The 18,853-nt window shown below is 40.9% G+C and overlaps 1 long non-coding RNA gene across 1 annotated transcript in view; it reads left to right on the top strand.

Annotated features, from left to right (window-relative positions):
- Positions 1-12,825, top strand: part of LOC139433438 (uncharacterized) — a 31,272-nt gene extending 18,447 nt beyond the window's left edge. Inside the window, exons 2-3 of the long non-coding RNA XR_011642904.1 lie at positions 12,229-12,467; positions 12,570-12,825. This is a non-coding gene — a long non-coding RNA (uncharacterized lncRNA). The remainder of the gene's footprint in view (positions 1-12,228; positions 12,468-12,569) is intronic.
- The last annotated feature ends 6,028 nt before the right edge of the window (positions 12,826-18,853 follow it).

The raw sequence follows: 18,853 nt of genomic DNA, 5'->3' as shown, positions 1-18,853 counted from the left end.
TTCTGTAAGCTGCAGCTGACCACGCCCCCCTGCAGGAGAGGGGAGCGTGCTTTGAGATCAGCTGCTGGGCTGTCAGAAGAGGGAGAGAAAAATAGATCTCCGTCCTTTGTGTTTTATTCTTATATGATTATATAGAGTCGTTATTCATTTGTTTTAAAGCTCAATGAATAACAAAGAAGACCTTTGACCGGCACTTGAAAAAGAAATCTAACTGAAACTCACGCACGGTTCCCTCGTCCCTTGGAAGAGGCGGAGAGGTGGGTGTTTGTCATCTGCTGGTGGACTAACCGGAGAGAATTACAGTGCTTGCCTCGACGGGGAGGGATTGCAATGAATAATAGCAGCAGGAGCAAACGCTTGCCTCGGGGAGGGAGAAAAAGAGCCACAGCGGAGAATAAACAGAAGGGCAACCATGGCAACCATGCAAGGGAAGTCTTCTTCGCTGCTTTTGTGGCAGATTACAGCACCACTTACAGTGCTGGCATATGTACTACAGCGTCTCCAGCGCTTTCGAGCGGCAATGGCCGGCCGTGGCCCAACCCCACATTCCCCTGATTCTTTCACACACACATACGGGTATTGGGCCGAGTGCGACACCGTACTCCCGGTATTCGTCATTTCACGTGTTGCGAGGTGCAAGCAGAATATCATAGTATATTGCCTTAATCAATATCTAGTCAACTCTAAAATACCACATATATGCAATAGCATGATAATATTATTGTGACAAGTGGGGTATTCACCTGGTGTTTCCAGAAATTAGATGTAGATGCAGCCAAAATCGACGAAGGCCACTTTCAAGGTTCGTTTTTCCATACATCAGCAGGCAGTCTTGTAAGGACAATCCGACAAACCACACAGCTCTAGTTGACGCTGGTAACGACCTAGAGCACACTCCTCAAGTCCAGAGATGTAATCCGAAGACATGCAGCGATTTCTTCGGTCGTTAATTCAGAAAAAAAAAACTAGTGCGCTCTGCCTGGCTACTTTAGCTAGCTGTTTATATTAGCACCTCCAGGATATCAGCACCTCCAGGAAAATAGCTCGTGACATCACTGTGTGTGAAAGAATAGGTGGAGAGTTGGCCATATAGGCGGAGCTCCTCATTCCTGACGTCAGATTATTTTCAAATCTGTATCAGTCTGTATCAGATCCATTGCAGCCCAGTTTTTAGAGATTTGTGTATGGGGGAAAAGAGAGAGGGTTGTGTTTTCTGACACTTGGTGAGTTCCCTGACACACCGGGGACACATATTCATCTGTCCCTTTGAAGTGTACGTGGGTCCAACAGTGTACTAGTCCTGTTTCTACACGGACCACTATTGCGGTAAGCATGTTGTAACTTCCGGTTGTTGTTGTTGTTGTCATCTCCGGGTATCCCGTGTGCCTGTTCGTTTACGCCAATCAGAATGCACCAAACTTAATGTGGAGTCGGTGTATAGTTATGCTAAAACAATGTCGGACACCGTAATCTTCTCTGGTCCCCTCCCCAATCTGATCAATGATGACATGCATAGCCACATGTCATCATTTCAGCGTTGGTTGTCTTGGTGGTGCCCAGCAAACAATGTGGGCTTCGTAAATAATTGGACAGCCTTCTGGGGAAAACCTGGTCTGATTAAGAGAGACGGCATTCATCCTACTCTGGAAGGTGCATATCTCATTTCCGCAAACATTTCAGGGCTTTGTGGACTTAATCCATGACACACTGGAGTTGAGACCAGGAGGCGGAGTCGCAGTCTTATACGCTTCTCTGCGCTCTCTCATAGGCAGTCATCCATAGGAATCCCGAACCCAATAAAATACCCAATATTAACGGTGTGTGTGTCTGCCCAAGGACAATTTAAGGTAAAACCTAATAGAGGTGTCATACATAATAACCTAATAAAAGTAAATGTAACAACTACTACAGTGCAACAAAACAGGAAGATTAAATATGGTCTCTTAAATATAAGATCTCTAGCATCTAAAGCAATATTGGTAAATGATTTAATATCAGATTATAATATTGATATATGCTGTCTCACTGAAACTTGGTTTATAAATGAAGAATATGTCAGCATAAATGAGGCCACTCCACCCAGCCATATCAACACTCATATTGCTCGAGGCACGGGCCGAGGAGGTGGAGTTGCAGCAATCTTTGACTAAAGTTTACTGATCAATACTAAACCAAAATTAAATTATACCTCCTTTGAAAGCCTCGTTTTTAGTCTTACGCATCCGACCTGGAAAACTTTGCAGCCAATCTTATTTGTTACAGTGTATCGTGCACCAGGTTCTTATTCAGAATTCTTATCAGAATTCTCTGAGTTTTTATCAACTTAAAACAGATAAAGTAATTATCGTAGGTGACTTTAATATTCATGTTGACGATGATAAAAATAGCCTTACTGTTGCATTTAACTCTATATTAGATTATGTTTGTTGCTGTCAGAGTGTAAATAAACCAACCCACTGCTATAATCACACTCTCGACCTTGTTCTGACTTATGGTATTGAAATTGAGCAACTATTAGTCGAACCGCATAATCCTGCTTTATCCGACCATTTCTTAGTAACTTTTGAAGTACTGTTACTAGACTACAAAGCATTAGTCAAAAGCTCCTGCAGCAGAAACCTATCTGTTAATGCTATAGCCACATTTAAGGAAGAGATTCCACCAATATTTAACTCGATAGCATGTCTGCATGTAAGGGAGGAAACTTATACAAAATGTACACCACCCCAAATTGATCATGTTGTTGATAGTGCTATAGAAGCGCTGCGAATAAAATTAGACTCGGTTGCTCCTTTCAAAAAGAAGAAATTAAAACAACATAGATTAGCTCCATGGCATAATGCCAAAACTCGCAAAATAAAGCAAAAGTCGAGACAACTTGAAAGGATATGGCGTTCCACTAAACTTGAAGAATCTCGTTTAATTTGGCATATTACTCTCAATGAATATAAGAAAGCACTGCGTAAAGCGAGAGCAGCCTACAACTCTTCATTAATAGATGAGAATAAGAATAATGCAAGATTTCTTTTCAGCACTGTAGCCAGGCTGACAGAGAGCCACAGCTCGATTGAGCCTTCTATTCCCATAGCACTCAGTAGTAATGATTTTATGTGCTTTTTTAACGATAAAATTGTTACTCTTAGAAACACAATTAATGACCTCTAGCCTTTGACCAGTATAGTGTTATCAACAGCTCCCGGAAACGTAAGTTCTAATATTACACTAGATAGTAAACTAGAATGCTTTTCAGCCATTAACCTTGAACAATTAAATTCAATGATTCTCTCTTCTAAACCATCAACGTGCATGTTAGACCCAATTCCAACTAAGCTGTTGAAGGAAGTTTTTCCATTAATTAGCACTTCTTTATTAAATATTATGAATATGTCTTATTATCAGGCTATGTTCCACAATCATTCAAAGTAGCAGTGATAAAACCGCTTCTTAAAAAGCATAACCTCGATCCAGAGGTTTTAGCCAACTATAGACCTATTTCTAATCTTCCGTTCCTCTCAAAAATTCTTGAGAAAGCGGTCGCAAAACAGCTGTGTGATTACTTAAAAAACAATGATTTATCTGAAGATTTTCAGTCTGGCTTTAGAACACATCATATCACAGAGACAGCTCTGGTTAAAGTCACAAATGACATTCTAATAGCCTCAGACAAGGGACTTGTCTCTATTCTTGTTTTGCTCGATCTCAGTGCTGCATTTGATACTATCGACCATGATATCCTATTGCAAAGACGAGAGCACTTAGTTGGCATACAGGGAACTGCTTTAGGCTGGTTTAGGACCTATCTATCTGAACGCTCTCAGTTTGTACGTGTTAACGATGAATCTTCCACGCAAACCAAAGTTAGCCATGGAGTGCCACAGGGCTCAGTGCTCGGACCTATTTTGTTCACATTATATATGCTTCCGTTAGGCAATATTTTAAGGAATCATTCTGTAAACTTTCATTGTTATGCGGATGATCCTCAACTATATTTATCAATCAAGCCTGATGAAATTAATCATCTAAATAAAATTCAAGATTGCCTTAAGGACTTAAAAACGTGGATGACCTTAAACCTTTTGATGTTAAACACGACCAAAACTGAAGTTATTGTACTTGGCCCGAAGAATCTACGAAACAAATTATCTAAAGATATACTAACTATGGATGGCTTTAATTTGGCCTCCAGTGAGACTGTAAGGAATCTTGGTGTTATATTTGATCAGGATTTATCCTTTAACGCCCACATAAAATCAATTTCAAGGACCGCCTAACGATGCAGAGAAACTAGTCCATGCATTTGTTACTTCAAGGCTGGATTATTGTAACTCCTTATTATCAGGGAGTACCAAGAAGTCAGTCAAGTCGCTTCAGCTGATTCAAAATGCTGCAGCTCGTGTACTAACCAGAGTTAGGAAAAGGGACCACATTACTCCTGTTCTGGCTGCCTTACACTGGCTCCCTATAGAACACAGGATAGAATTTATCATTCTTCTTCTCGCCTACAAAGCCTTTAATGGGCAGGCGCCATCTTACCTTAAAGAACTCATTATACCCTACTGTCCTACTAGGGCATTGCGTTCCAAGAATGCAGGGTTGTTGGTTGTTCCTAGAGTCTCTAAAAGTACAATGGGAGCCAGAGCCTTTTCTTATCAAGCTCCACATTTGTGGAATCAGCTTCCAGTTTGTGTTCGGGCGGCAGACACCCTATCCGTTTTTAAGAGTGCGCTTAAGACCTTCCTTTTTGATAAAGCTTATAGTTAGGGCTGATTAAATTCAGCCCCTAGTTTTGCTGATATAGGCTCAGTTTGTCGGGGGACATCTTACTTCTTCCTTCTCTCTGTCTATACCTGTGTACTCTCATGTTCCGATTAACCCAGCTTCCCCACATTTCTTTCTTTTTGGTGTCTATATACGCCGGGATCCGGAGTCATGGATGATCCTGCGGTCCTGTGTCCTGGATCGTGAGCCCTGGATCTTGAGTCGTGGCTGTGGTCCTGGATCATAGGTCATGGATGGATATCCTCGTGGATTCATCTTCCTATTATACACACATGCATTTCCAAACATTTGGACTACCTATGTTGCAAATGTATTATCTTTTCAATTTACACACGGCATCTATTGCACGTCTGTCCGTCCTGGGAGAGGGATCCCTCCTCTGTTGCTCTCCCTGAGGTTTCTCCCATTTTACCCTTTAAACTGTGGGTTTTCTCTGGAAGTTTTTCCTTGTACGATGTGAGGGTCTAAGGACAGAGGGTGTCGTATTGTCATACTGATACAGTACACACTGTGAAGACCACTGAGACAAATGTAACATTTGTGATATTGGACTATAAAAATAAATAAATTGATTGATTGATTGATTGAAGAGGGGTATGAGCAGTATGAGGCATGGGTACAATGGGTGATCTGTTTGGTATTTTAAGCAAAACATTTCACAGACATGTTTTGTATAGGTATGGCCCTACAATATATCTTTCCAATATGGCATAACAGGTCCACTTTAATTTACATCAGAATCAGAATATTTGTTCTTTTTTTTATGATTTTTTAAAAAAATCTTTAAAAAAAATATATATAATAATGTTTGAGAAGCCCTGCTCTATATCATCAGGAGATTGCACCTCCCTACTGTATATGCCACACCATCTTTGAGAAACGTGGCACACCCTCCACCATTTTGATTATTATCTCTATCATGCCTTATACAGCTAAATCCCGGAACGACAAAGTCTAATTGAGGTCGTAACTAGGTTTCTTGCACACATATTACCTCAGGGACTACCTCTAGGTCATATATATATTTCTTGAATTCTTGACCATTAGCTATGAGCCTTCTTGCGTTCCACTGTAGTATGTGCAGTACCACGATTAAGGATCCAACCCTGATCATAATTTAATAATTATCGTGAGAAAGACAAAGGTGCCAAAAGCTGGACCAAAAGTCATTGTGAGGAGATCAATGAAATATTTTAGTGAAGAGTCATTTATCCAGGATGTTCAAATGATATGTTGGAAACATGTTTTTGAGAAAGTCGATCCAGATGATGCTCTTGATGTCTTTAATTTGTTATTCATGCAGGTGATTGATAAACATGCTCCACTTAGAAAACAGACTGTAAGGAACTTTAGAGCACCCTGGTTTGATGAGGAATTAAGGGATCTAATTAAACAAAGAGATGATGCAAAAAATGTAGCTCTCTCATCAAGTTATGAGTCAGATGGGCAAATGTATAGAAGGTTAAGGAATTATGTTACAGCATTAAATAAAAAGAAAAAACAGTTGTATTATGGAAATAAAATTAAAGAGATAAAGGATGACAAGAAAAAACTGTGGAGCTTAGTGAATGGCATGATGGGCCGTAAGCCGAAATCCACCTCAACATCCCTTGAGGTGGATGGGACATTTTTGACAAAACCAGTACAAATTGCTAATCATCTGAATGATTATTTTCTTGATAAAGTAAAACATTTGAGGAGAAATATGAATCAAACTATAAATAGTAACTCCACATTTCTAATACAGGATTTAATTATGAAAAATAAGAAGTGTACATTTAAAATAGAAAAAGTGACAATTACAGATGTTAAATGTCTACTAGGTTAATGTAATGATAAACCACCAGGAGTGGATAATTTAGTTGGTACATTTCTTAGATATGTTGCTAATTTTGTTGCAGAGCCTATCTGTCATATTATAAATTTGAGTATTGATAAATGTATTTGCCCACAGGCATGGAAAATAGCAAAAAATGCTTTGGTTCTGTCGCAGCTTGATTATTGTTTGGTTATATGGTCTAGTGCTGCTGAAAAAGATTTAAACAAACTACAAGTAGCACAAAATAAGGCAGCACGATGTGCACTGCAGTGCTCCTACAGAACCAGAGTCACTGAAATGCTGGAGACACTGAAATGGTTAACTGTCAGACAGAGGTCAACTTATATTTTATTGAATTTTGTCAGAAATATTACAGTGACTCACTCACCAGATATATTATCACAAAGGTTTATAGCGCAATATGCACAACATAACTATCAAACACGACATACAATAGAAGGAAGGTTTGTATTACCCAAATCTAAATCAAATATGGGACAGAAAACAGTCATGTACAGAGTCATGATCAGCTGGAACTCTGCACCGGTTCACATTATTCAGGAAAATTCTCAAGTACATTTCAAATGGTTGCTAAAAAATTATTTAAGTATTACAAAGTCAATTTGAACTGTGCCTGTGGCTATGTATGCATATATTATTATGTACACTTATTTGTATTTACTTTTGTTTGGCCTTAGGATGGCGATAATTGGATGACAATTTTAGTTTCACTTCATTTTACTGTAAATAGCATGAAATTATGAGCTGTTTTGTTTTGTTTTAATTTTGTTGTATGTTTATGTATGTTTTGAGTGTGTGAGGACCCCAGGAAGAATAGCCAATGATCATGCTAGTGCTAATGGGGATCCTAATAAAGACATAAAGACATATCCTGAATTTCATTTTCCCCAGCTCCATGTATAGTTTATGCAAATCCGGCAAAATAAGAGTCCAATGCTACCATTTCTGTATGTTCCGAGTTTTCCGATTCTCTCTGAGCTATCTGCAACGCGCCTCGGACTTCAATTCCTTCTTCCGGTCTGCAATCCACGTCACGCCAGCCCGACTCGCTCAATCCAGCCCGGACGTTGCATTACCGCCTACTAGCCTACTGGATAAATAATAAAACCGCCCTTTCTTCGTTACTGTACTGTACTTATACATCTTTCTGGTATCAATACTTCACTTCGTACTCCACTACTTATTGTTCTGAGGACTTTTTACTTTGACTTCTTACATTTGAAACACAAATACCTGTAATGTATACTTCTTACATTATTAAAACAGGTTTGTTACTTTAGTTTTAATCTGTATTTGGTGGCATGATCATTATTATTTAGAGTCTTCAACGTTGCTGACATTAACAGTTTCTAGTAATAGGAAAAACAATAATATGCAACCAACCTTAATGAGAGGGGTGCGCCCGAAGAAGAAACCAAACATGTAGGCCATAATGTTGTTACAGATCACACAGGAAATAAGCACAAGGAACCTGTGAGAAGAGTTAACATGAAACTCATAAATAAGAGACTTAGAGAAAGCAAGTTTTGTATAACAAGGCATGTATGAATATATGTTTAAACACGGTAAACATAGTTGGTACAGTTTTTTTAATTTAAAGGGGACCTATCATGCAAAATGCACCTTTGTACGTCTTTTATACATGAATATGTGTCCCCGGTGTTCCAGGGAACTCACCAAGTGTCAGAAAACACAACCCTCTCTATTTTCCTCCTTCGCCAAATCTCTAAAAAAAGGGGCTGCAACGGATCTGAAAAAAACAGATCCAGATTTCAACACTTTTCTACGTCACAGAGAAGTCCTCGGCTTATTGGTCAACTCTCCACCTATCAAGGGAATGAGCCACGGCCACGTGCATTGCCAAACCTCGCATATAGGCTATCGGCAGGCTAAATCAACCCACATCTGTGTTTTTGCCTGCTCTTGCCAGGATGTCTAAGATAGTTAAACGTTGTGCTGTTGTTGGCTGCAAGACTCGGGACAGGGGACTGCATGCAATGCCATCAGTGGAAAAATAAATGAATCTGTGGCTAGACTTCATTTACAAGGGACATGTGCCAGAAGACCACGGCAGATTTCTGTTTGTGTGTTCCAAACATTTTACGACGGACATGTTTAAGAACTTGTCTCAAGTCCAACACGGATATGCCTCCAAAGTAATGCTAAACCCGGGATCAATACCAACCACCCGGGACCAGGCCAGTCAGGACACATCCAATTTTGAAGCTGTAAGTTTTTATTTAGCGGTGTTTTTCCTGATAAAGCTATAATAATAATAATAATAATACATTTCATTTCGAAGCGCTTTTCCAGGTGCTCAAAGACGCTTTACAGTGGTGATAAAACATGATAAAATAGAATTAAAAAATGTATAAGAACATGATAAAATAACATTTAAAAGTTATTAAAACAGCAACACAGCATAATTCACAGATTAAAAGCCAGTCTGAAGAGGTGTGTCTTGGTCAGTGTTTTGAAAGTGGGGGGGTCAGTGCAGTCTCTGATGTGTTGGGGGAGGGAGTTCCAGAGGGTGGGGGCAGCGATGGAGAAGGCTCTGTCGCCCCAGGTTCGGAGCTTGGTTCGTGTGGGGATAGAGAGGAGGTTCGCTTCTGATGAGCGAAGGCTGCGGGAGGGGGTGTAGTGGTGGATCAGGTCGGAGAGGTAGGGGGGGGCCTGGTTATTGAGAGCTTTGTGTGTTAACAGAAGGATTTTGAAGTGTATTCGTTGACGGACAGGGAGCCAGTGCAGGTTTTGAAGGACGGGGGTGATGTGGTCTCTGGAGCGGGTGTGGGTGAGGAGGCGGGCAGCGCAGTTCTGGATGTATTGTAGTTTATTTAGGATTTTGGATGATGAACCATACAGGATGCTGTTGCAGTAGTCCAGTCTTGAAGTGACAAATGCGTGGATGAGGGTTTCAGCAGCCGGGAAGGTGAGTGAGGGACGGAGGCGGGCAATGTTTTTCAGATGGAAGAAGGCGGTCCTGGTGATGTGGTTTGTGTGTTTGTCAAATTTGAGCTGGCTGTCAAAGATTACTCCAAGGTTGCGAATGTGAGGAGAGGGGGTTAGAGTGGTGCTGTCAAGGGTGAGGTTGAAGTTCTGAGTGGTGTTGGTGCGGGATGGGGGTCCGATTATGATGATGTCAGATTTGTCGCTGTTCAGTTGAAGGTAGTTTGTTTGCATCCAGGATTTAATTTCTGAGAGACAGTTGGTGAGTGTGGAGTGAGTTGTGGCAGTGATGGTTTTTGTGGAGATGTAGAGTTGGATGTCATCAGCGTAGCAGTGATACTGGAGGTTGTGGCGACGGATGATTTTTCCAAGGGGGAGTATGTAGAGGATGAAGAGGAGGGGACCAAGCACCGAACCCTGGGGGACGCCTTGGTTCAGAGGGGCAGTGGAGGAAGTGGAGTTATTGATGTGGATGAACTGGTGTCTGTCGGTGAGGTATGATTTCAACCAGGAGAGTGCAGTGTCAGTGATGTTGAGGGATGATTCCAGGCGGGACAGCAGGATGGTGTGGTCGATGGTGTCAACGCTGCTGTGAGGTCGAGGAGGATGAGGATGTTGAGATTGCCGGAGTCTGAGGAGAGGAGGAGGTCGTTAGTGATTCTGAGGAGGGCCGTCTCTGTGCTATGCTTTGTCCGGAATCCTGACTGAAAGGGTTCAAACAGGTTATTGGAGCTGAGGTGGGATTTTAATTGGAAGGCTACAACACGTTCGAGTAGCTTTGATAGGAACGGGAGATTGGAAATGGGCCGGAAGTTGGACATGATGTCATGTGTGAGTCCGGGTTTTTTCAGTATGGGTGTAACAGCAGCCAGTTTGAGTGAGGGGGGGACTGATCCAGAGCAGAGGGAGGAGTTAATGATTGTGGTTATGAGTTGGGAGATGGGAGGGAGGCATTCCCTGACACATGTAGTTGGTATGGGGTCCAGAGTGCAGGTGGAGTTCATTCCGGCCATGAGGGTGGAAAGTTGCATTGGGGTCACAGGGGAGAACCGGGATAGGGGCTTTGAGGTGAAGGGGGGGGAGCCAGTGGGGGAGATGGGGAGGGCTGTTGAGGAGGTCAGGTTTCTGTAGATGCTGTCGATTTTGGATTGAAAGAATGAGAGGAAAGAATTGCACTGTGCGGTTGTGAAGGATGGGGTGGCGTTGTCGCAGGGTTTAAGGAGTGTGCTGATGGTGGAGAACAGAGCCTTGGGGTTGCTGGAGCCGGAGTGTATCAGTTGTGAGTAGTAGTTGGTCCGGGCTGCTTTGAGCGCATTATTGTACTGATGTAGGTGGTCGGTGTAGGCATGGAGATGGACTGTTAGAGTGGTTTTCTTATGGAGGCGTTCCAGTTGGCGTTTTTGTGAGAGCTTAAATACCAGGTGCTAGAATGAGGGAATATCAGGGATGGAGATGGTGGTGGCTTTCACATCCTTCCTAAAAATAGCAGCAATACCACCACCCCGTCCGTGTGGACGGGGTTTGTCAAAATAGGTGAATCCTGATGGAGTGGCTTGGTTTAATGAGAAATAGTCCAGAGGTTTTTGGAAATAGTCCAGAGGTTTTTGCCAGGTCTCAGTGAGAAAGAGAAAATCCAGGTTATTGCCCGTTATGAATTCGTTTAGAATGTGGCTATCTCTAGCTTGTAGCATGTAGCAAGTAGCTTCGCCGTATCAATGTCGCCTCAAACCCAAATAGTAATCGGTTAGGTGTTTATATATTTTTGTAGCATTTTATTTTGTACGCTCCGCAGTCTTTGCTTTGTCTTTTATTTGAATTATCAGGCATTTGCTAACATGTTCAGACATACTGCCGTAATGGCGATCTGTGTGAAGGCTGTAAAGTCACGCCATAGGCGATAACACAAGTATTTATTCTCCTATTTATTAGTATTTTGTATCCTCTAAAATCATATTGAGTAAGTTATAATAACAAACGTAATCTTCTGTAGGCAAGTGCCGTTTTTTCCAGCGTTATATGTAAAAGATTTTGTGATTGTAGTCTGTAAGAACGATCAGATATCATCGATCTGTAAGCTAAGCTACGCTACGCTAATGAGACATGCCGTTTTTTCCAGCGTTATATGTAAAAGCTTTTGTGATTGTAGTCTGTAAGAATGATCAGATATCATCGATCTGTAAGCTAAGCTACGCTACGCTAATGAGACATGCCGTTTTTTGCAGCGTTATATGTAAAAGCTTTTGTGTGTTTACTTGTTTGCGCACATGAATATAAATGGGGGTGTGTTAGGATACAACACTGTGTATGTATGCGAGGGGGGACACACACCACGAGTAAAACTGAGCTAAAGCCCCGTTGGTCTGTTGTTGTTGACAAGGCCTTACCTCTAGCAACAGGCTAATTAGTGGCTAGCACTCATTACAGTCAGTCTACTGAGCTCAGCCCCTCTCCAACACATCACCTGTATTGAGTCAGAAACACAGCATGCACGTTACGGTTCAAAACTAACTCGGATTGGAAAAGGCTTAGCAAAGAGCTTTGCTAAATAGAGAGTTTTAGCCCCATCTTTTGGGATTTCAGACTATATTTATCCAAATAGTATTTTCTCATCCTGAATACTAAGTTGAGATGATTTTGTTCTAACTATGTGTTCTTCTTTACAGGCCAGCACCTCACATACTTACTAATTAGTGACAATTTGTACATCCTTTGCTATCATTTAAAAAAAAAAATTATCATGGCGGAAATGAAAGACTGTACCTGGCAGCCCTGCACTACAATGAAAACGCTGAGCGTGCACAAGCCACTACATCCACTGGAAACCCTCTGTATAAACTGCAGTTCCCAAAGGCCAGGAAGGGAGAATGCAGAGCAAAACCAGTAAAGACTGACTCCACATTCCGTAAGTGTTTAAAATATTTATTATACAACTATTTACAAATATAAAATAAAAAAATTAGAACTAAACCACATTTTTTGTTGTGCTTTTTTTACCATTGCACAGCCCAACGTGGCCAACTTGATGGACCTCATCTTCGACCAAGTCTTTGTGGACCCTGCACCATTATGAGCGACCTGACAGGGAGGAGGTCATCGCCGGGTATGCTACACGGTTCAATTTGGCTGCTGTCTGAACCCAACATCGACATTTCACGGATCAGGAAACTCCCTGCGTATCCTGAGGACAACGCAGGCCGGAATCACCACTCTGATCCTGCGTCCAAGGAAGCTCCAGCACCAGCTCACAAAGCTTCCGTAAAAATATTTAGTGTCATTTATACAAAATACAAGTAGGCTACATTTAGTTTTTTTTTTTATGGGTTTTTTAACCGTTGATTTTGACAATAAAGTTCCGAGTTGATATCAAAATGTGTCGTGTTTATTCATGTTTGGATGGGTAAAGAATATTCTGATTTCAAAAGCATAAGGTTGTGGACCTTTTTGTTGTACACATGGGTGTGTTATGCCATTGCTGTGTAGTATATAATATAATAGTACATGTACAATGACAGAATGAAAGATTGCATAAAGCCATATACACCAGTATTTATTTCCATGAACAATATTAGCATTCGTTTTACAATTTCAGTCAAAACAAACAAACCACTCACTGCTCTATTTGCCTCAACTGTAGTCCACCATGTTCAGCTCTGTAAATATTCAACGCATTCTGCAGGGAGAACACATTTAGGCACACAGGCTCCAATCCAGGATGGTCCACCATACAGGTTACAGAGTCCTCAAGTTACTGCATCCGTCTTGACACATTGTGATAAACATATATTGAATGACATGTGAAAAATGTATTTAAACAGACAACTTAGTAAAGCTATCAAAAATGTTACCTGTGGTATCTCCATGCAGCACACATTCTCCGTTCAGAAGGCATCGTGGCGCAATTTGCACAAAGAAGTCAATAACTGAGCTTTTAAAAACACATGAAACTACACACATTGCTGACAACTGAGGTGTTGTTGGAGTTATACTTTTTATCATCCTAAATTATTCAACTTTCCAACGGTTGTTGCACGATGTTGGAAGAAAAGGACTGTAAACTATTAATAAACGCAATGAGGCCATTGTATATATGCTGAAAATATGAATGTCTCCCTTTATAAATATATATATATCGCTGTTTTTGCGTTACAAACTGTACACATTGCATTCTTGCTAATTAGCCAAAATATGAACGGAATAAGGAGCAAGCATCGTAACAGAGTAAAATAAATAGGGACAACAGCTTGTCAGCGAACCATTCAGAAACGTCCTGCTGCAACCGAGATTTTTGCACCTCCACCAAAACCTCCGCTGCTTCAGGGTCAGTTTCTGGATCAAATTGATAGTATGCTTGAAAACATGCATTGCTCTGAGATGACATGTTTATTCGACACTCGTAATCACAGCAAGCATGGTAACGTGACTCTCGCCGGCTCTTCTGCAGGGGGGCGTGGTCAGCTGCTGCTCAGAATTTTCAAAGACGGGCTTGGAATAGAGCGAAAATGAGCGAAACGAGGCATGTCTAAAAAATGATCTGTTTGGTATTTTGAAAAATAAAATGTATAAATATACCTTATATAGGTATGGTCATACACTATATCATTTAAATATAGCATGATAGGTCTCCTTTAAATGCAATGAGGTACAGTTTTAGTATAAAAGGAAAAGTGTTCAAGTTTATTGAAATGGTAAAATACAGTGGAATATTTTCTTTTTAAAGACAGAAACTTAAGAAACTATTAAGGTGAAGCTTAATCTAAGACGATAAAGAACTGTTTATTTACCAGATCATCCCCTCAAACAGGTTGTGAATGATGAAGTGAGACTGAGTCACCACGATCAGCAGAGTCACATGAGCCCAACCAAACTGTGGAGACAAAACATCATTAGGAAAATATGTTTAAAATCATTTGCCTGACAATCAACCCAATTATACTCATGAGGGTCCTTGTTCCAAATATGTATTGATAGATGTGATGATGGTGCAACACCCAAGGAAGGGATTACTGTCAGCTGTGACTACACTGAGATGGGATTTAGCTGAAAAGGATATTAGCTTGATTCAATTCAAAATGTGTTTGAAGGCAGCGTATCCTATTTAATATTGAGCTGTGTTTTTGTAAACCTCAGGCTCCATATTTAATATTAATTCATACATTCCACTGACACAAGACTAAGGTTTTCCATTATCGGCTGTGTTTTAGGGCCATTATCGATTTTTTAATCAAATTAAAGGGTAATATTCCAAGAAAATAAGCAAGATTAAATCGTAACAAATGTTTTATATTCTTTGAGATTTATAAGGTTAATTTACCAGAAAAAACAGGCTTTAACAAGAACAAAAGTATATTAAATGTCTACATTTGGGGGGGAATAAAAAAAAAATTATGTTGTAAGTATTTTTTGTTTTTGTTTGTATTACTGCACTTGCAAGGTTGGATGAACCTCTATCAAACACTTCTTTTTTTAAGGTCACAGTTTTTTTCTTGTTAATTTACAACTTTACGAGTTATTTCCCAGACTAATATGCCCTTCCGCTGGCTTTTAACCAACATAGGCCCTCAAATACTGTGATATCCTTCTCTATGTGAACATAGAACCTGGATTATGACCAAAAATCACAGGAGTGATGTGTCTTGTGCGCTGAGTTGATCTCATCCGCTTCACAAATGTTGTCTTAGATGACAGTGTTTAAATCTGCAGGGTAACTTCCAGTCGTCTCATTAATAAATGTCAGACTAGCAGTGTGGTATAAAAGGCGAAATAACAAAAGTGAGTCTCTTTCTCTTTTCTGACTTTTTTTATGGGTATTTCACTTTATATTAAATACATAACAATAACAGTGCAGAACATCTAATCTCACTATGAATCCAGAACAATACACCTGCAGGAGTATGGATAAAGCGAGAGGTTTGCATGCATTTTGAGCCGATTTGGGCAGAATCCAGCAGAGTGGATCGTGCTGTTCATCTTATTGTCCATGTAAAGAAAAAAAGTCTAAATATTTAAAGACAAAAGCTGTGAAACAATCTCAATAATTGGCAGCATGCTGAGATAGGAAGTTTTAATATCTTAAGAGAAGAGCTTGACTATTAAAAGATAAAAGATAAAAAATACAAACTCATTTGGCTCCTTCCTGTCTTTCTACTGGGTCTTTCTTGGCTTTGGCTATCTTCTAGCTCTATTCAGGTTTTTGGAGTTTCTTTCTAGCTCTGTCCCTGATCATTTTCAGAACCTGAAGGTTCTATACGGACTATCTTCTGGTTCTCCTCTGGATCCATCCACTATCTCTTGTCTCTGTCCAGTGACTTACACTTTTGTTACTGGAGCAGGTAAAGCATACAACAGATACTTTCAGCATTATCAGAGCATGAAGTGGAAGCTTGGATGAAACACAGCAGACTTCTAAACAATGAACACCCGCAACTTAGAAGAAATAAAGTTGAATTTTATCCATCCATCTTCTCCCGCTTATCCGTGGTCGGGTCGCGGGGGTAACAGTTCCAGCAGAGAGCCCCAAACTTCCTTTTCCCTGCGACATCAACCAGCTCTGACTGGGGGATCCCAAGGCGCTCCCAGGCCAGCGAAGAGATATAATCCCTCCACCTGGTCCTTGGTCTACCCCTTGGTCACGACTCACTTCCCAGCTGGACGTGCCTGGAACACCTCCCTAGGGAGGCGCCCAGGTGGCATCCTAACTAGGTGCCCGAACCACCTCAACTTGCTCCTTTCGACGCGAAGGAGGAGCGGCTCAACTCCGAGTCCCTCCCGGATGACCGAACTTCTCACCTTATCCCTAAGGGAGACGCCAGCCACCCTGCGGAGAAAACCCATCTCGGGCGCTTGTATCCGTGGGTCCGTTGGGTTGGGTTTTATGTGTTCTAATATTGCGATGAAAACCCATGATGTAATGACAGTAATTAAGAATAGTTTAGTCATTGAATGCTCATTTCAGTAGATTTAATCAAACAAATCATGAACATATTGGACATGGCCTCAAGACTGTAACCTCTTCACATTCTGTTGAAATAGTCAATTACTAGCCATATCTTACACATTGCTGTTTTGAATCATTAATATGTGGATGACAGTTGAACTGGATAATTTAACATGTATGCCACCTGCTGGAAAGAAGACGTATCGCTCTGTTGGCATCGTTTGGACAACAAAAACAGAGTTAAACTCTCATTTCATAAACAATCTTTGAGTACAGACACCGTCCTGCAGAGAGCACACAATCCAACAGCACGTTTTTGGTCTAGCATCATTTTACAAAACATTAAGAAACTAAGACTAGCTGGTCCATTGTAAAGGTCAGTCCACCTTAAATGAGCAGTGAAAGGCAGGACACGGGAACTTGGTCCCGAGGAGATGTAACGATTATTAAACAAGAAAGTTGTCGAGTCAAGGGGTCAAAGAAATAAACATTTGTGATTATTAGCTAATCTGTTGCAGGCCGGTGAAATCAGGCTTAGGGAATAACTAAAACCAAAACTAAGGAGCTCATTGTTGATTTCAGGAGGACAAAAAAGGAAGTCCCCCTCCACAGAGAAGCAGTGGAGAGCGTGGACGACCTACAGTTCCTTGGAGTCAACATCTCCAATAATTTAACTTGGACCTCAAACCTGGTGAAGAAGGCACAGCAGAGACTGTTTTTCCTGAGGAAACTGAGACAGGCCAGGCTTCCACAAAAACTGTTGGTAAACTTCTATTGGTCGACTATTGAAAGCACCCTGACCAGCTGCATAACTCTGTGGTACACCAGCTGCGCAGCCGCAGAGTGGAAGGACCTGCAACGGGTGGTGAAGGCAGCTCAGCGCATCGTTGGGACTGAGCTGGCTTTCTTCTGCAGTCGACTTTTGTAGATGTTGCCAAGGTTGCAGAAGAAAGCCAGCAGTATCATCAGAGACATCACACACCCCGACCATGGGTTAATACTTTACAGTTTGTTCAAACCGCTGCCGTCCGGCAGACGGTTCAGGTCAATAAAATCACGCACCAACAGACTGAAGGCTTCTTTCCCAGAGCTGTGGCCTCCAACACTCCCATCCCTGTCCAACCTCACTATAACTTTTAACATGCTCACATACAAACACACTACCTCCCATCAAAGACTGCAGCCACAAATATCATGTTATTTATCTGTATATTATTTATTAAGTATCAAATTGTAGCTTTTCTCTTTTAAATAATCTTTAAAAATGTATTTTAACATTCTGGTAAAGTGCATTTAAGTGGTGACCCTGATTATTTCTACTATCTCTGCTTTATCTCTGCTTTTATGGATGTGTTCTTATTTATGTACTGCAGTGAGAGAAGCCAACTGAATTCCGTTACACTGATGTGGATGACAATTTCATTTAATTTCAAACCTTTATTTATGCAGGTGAATCCCATTGAGATCATTGATCTCTTTTTCAAGGGTGGCCTGCTGCAAGTAGGTTCCACATGAATACATATAAACATAACATAAAAACAAAAAGGACATCATACAGCATATTTACAGCTTACAGTTTACATAGCTAGTAACATTGACAGGTTCCAACAGTTTCCGATTGGATAGCATCTATCCTTGCTTTAAAAACATTAATTTTAGTGGAACCAAATTGCTCAGCTTCCATCCCTTTTTCAGACTGTTCCAAGACAGAGAAGCTGCGCATCTAAAAGCTAAGACAGTCCTAGCAGTTGGCACATTTAATAAAACCACAGCATGCTATCTCAGGCAGTAGCCACTTACAATTCGCCGTGAGATCAGGGACCAGATGTAGGATGGAAGTTTCCCTAACATGGCTTTGTATATTCATATTTACCAGTGACTGAGCCTCCGTACAGTTAGTGAAGGCAAACCAGCCCTTGCATACAGGGTACAGTGATGGGTTAATACTTTACAGTTTGTCACAAATCTCAGTGCACTGTGATCTAACTTGACCAGGCAATTGGCAGGTGCATTCATATACATCAAATCACCATAGTCCAGTACAGGTAAAAAGGTCACAGTGACTAGCCTTTTCCTGGCCTCAAGCGAGAAACAGGACTTGTTCCTGAAAAAGAACCCTAGCCTAACCCTCAGTTTTTTAAGCAGGTTATTGACATGAAGTTTAAAGGTGAGACAATCATCGAGCCAGATACCAAGGTATTTGTAACAGCTAACCACTTCAAGTTTTATTCCTTGGGTAGTTACGCAACAAGTCCTCCAACTCATACGACCAAATAGGCCAATTGTTCAGGCCCACTTATTATGACCAAATATGTCGTTTGTTCAAGCGCTTAATACGTCCTATAACTACGTTT

This window comes from Pseudochaenichthys georgianus, unplaced genomic scaffold (assembly GCF_902827115.2).
Source record: "Pseudochaenichthys georgianus unplaced genomic scaffold, fPseGeo1.2 scaffold_452_arrow_ctg1, whole genome shotgun sequence".
Classification (NCBI taxonomy): Eukaryota; Metazoa; Chordata; class Actinopteri; order Perciformes; family Channichthyidae; genus Pseudochaenichthys; species Pseudochaenichthys georgianus.
The sequence above is the reverse complement of the archived record's forward strand: the minus strand, read 5'-3'. Positions and strand labels throughout refer to the sequence as shown.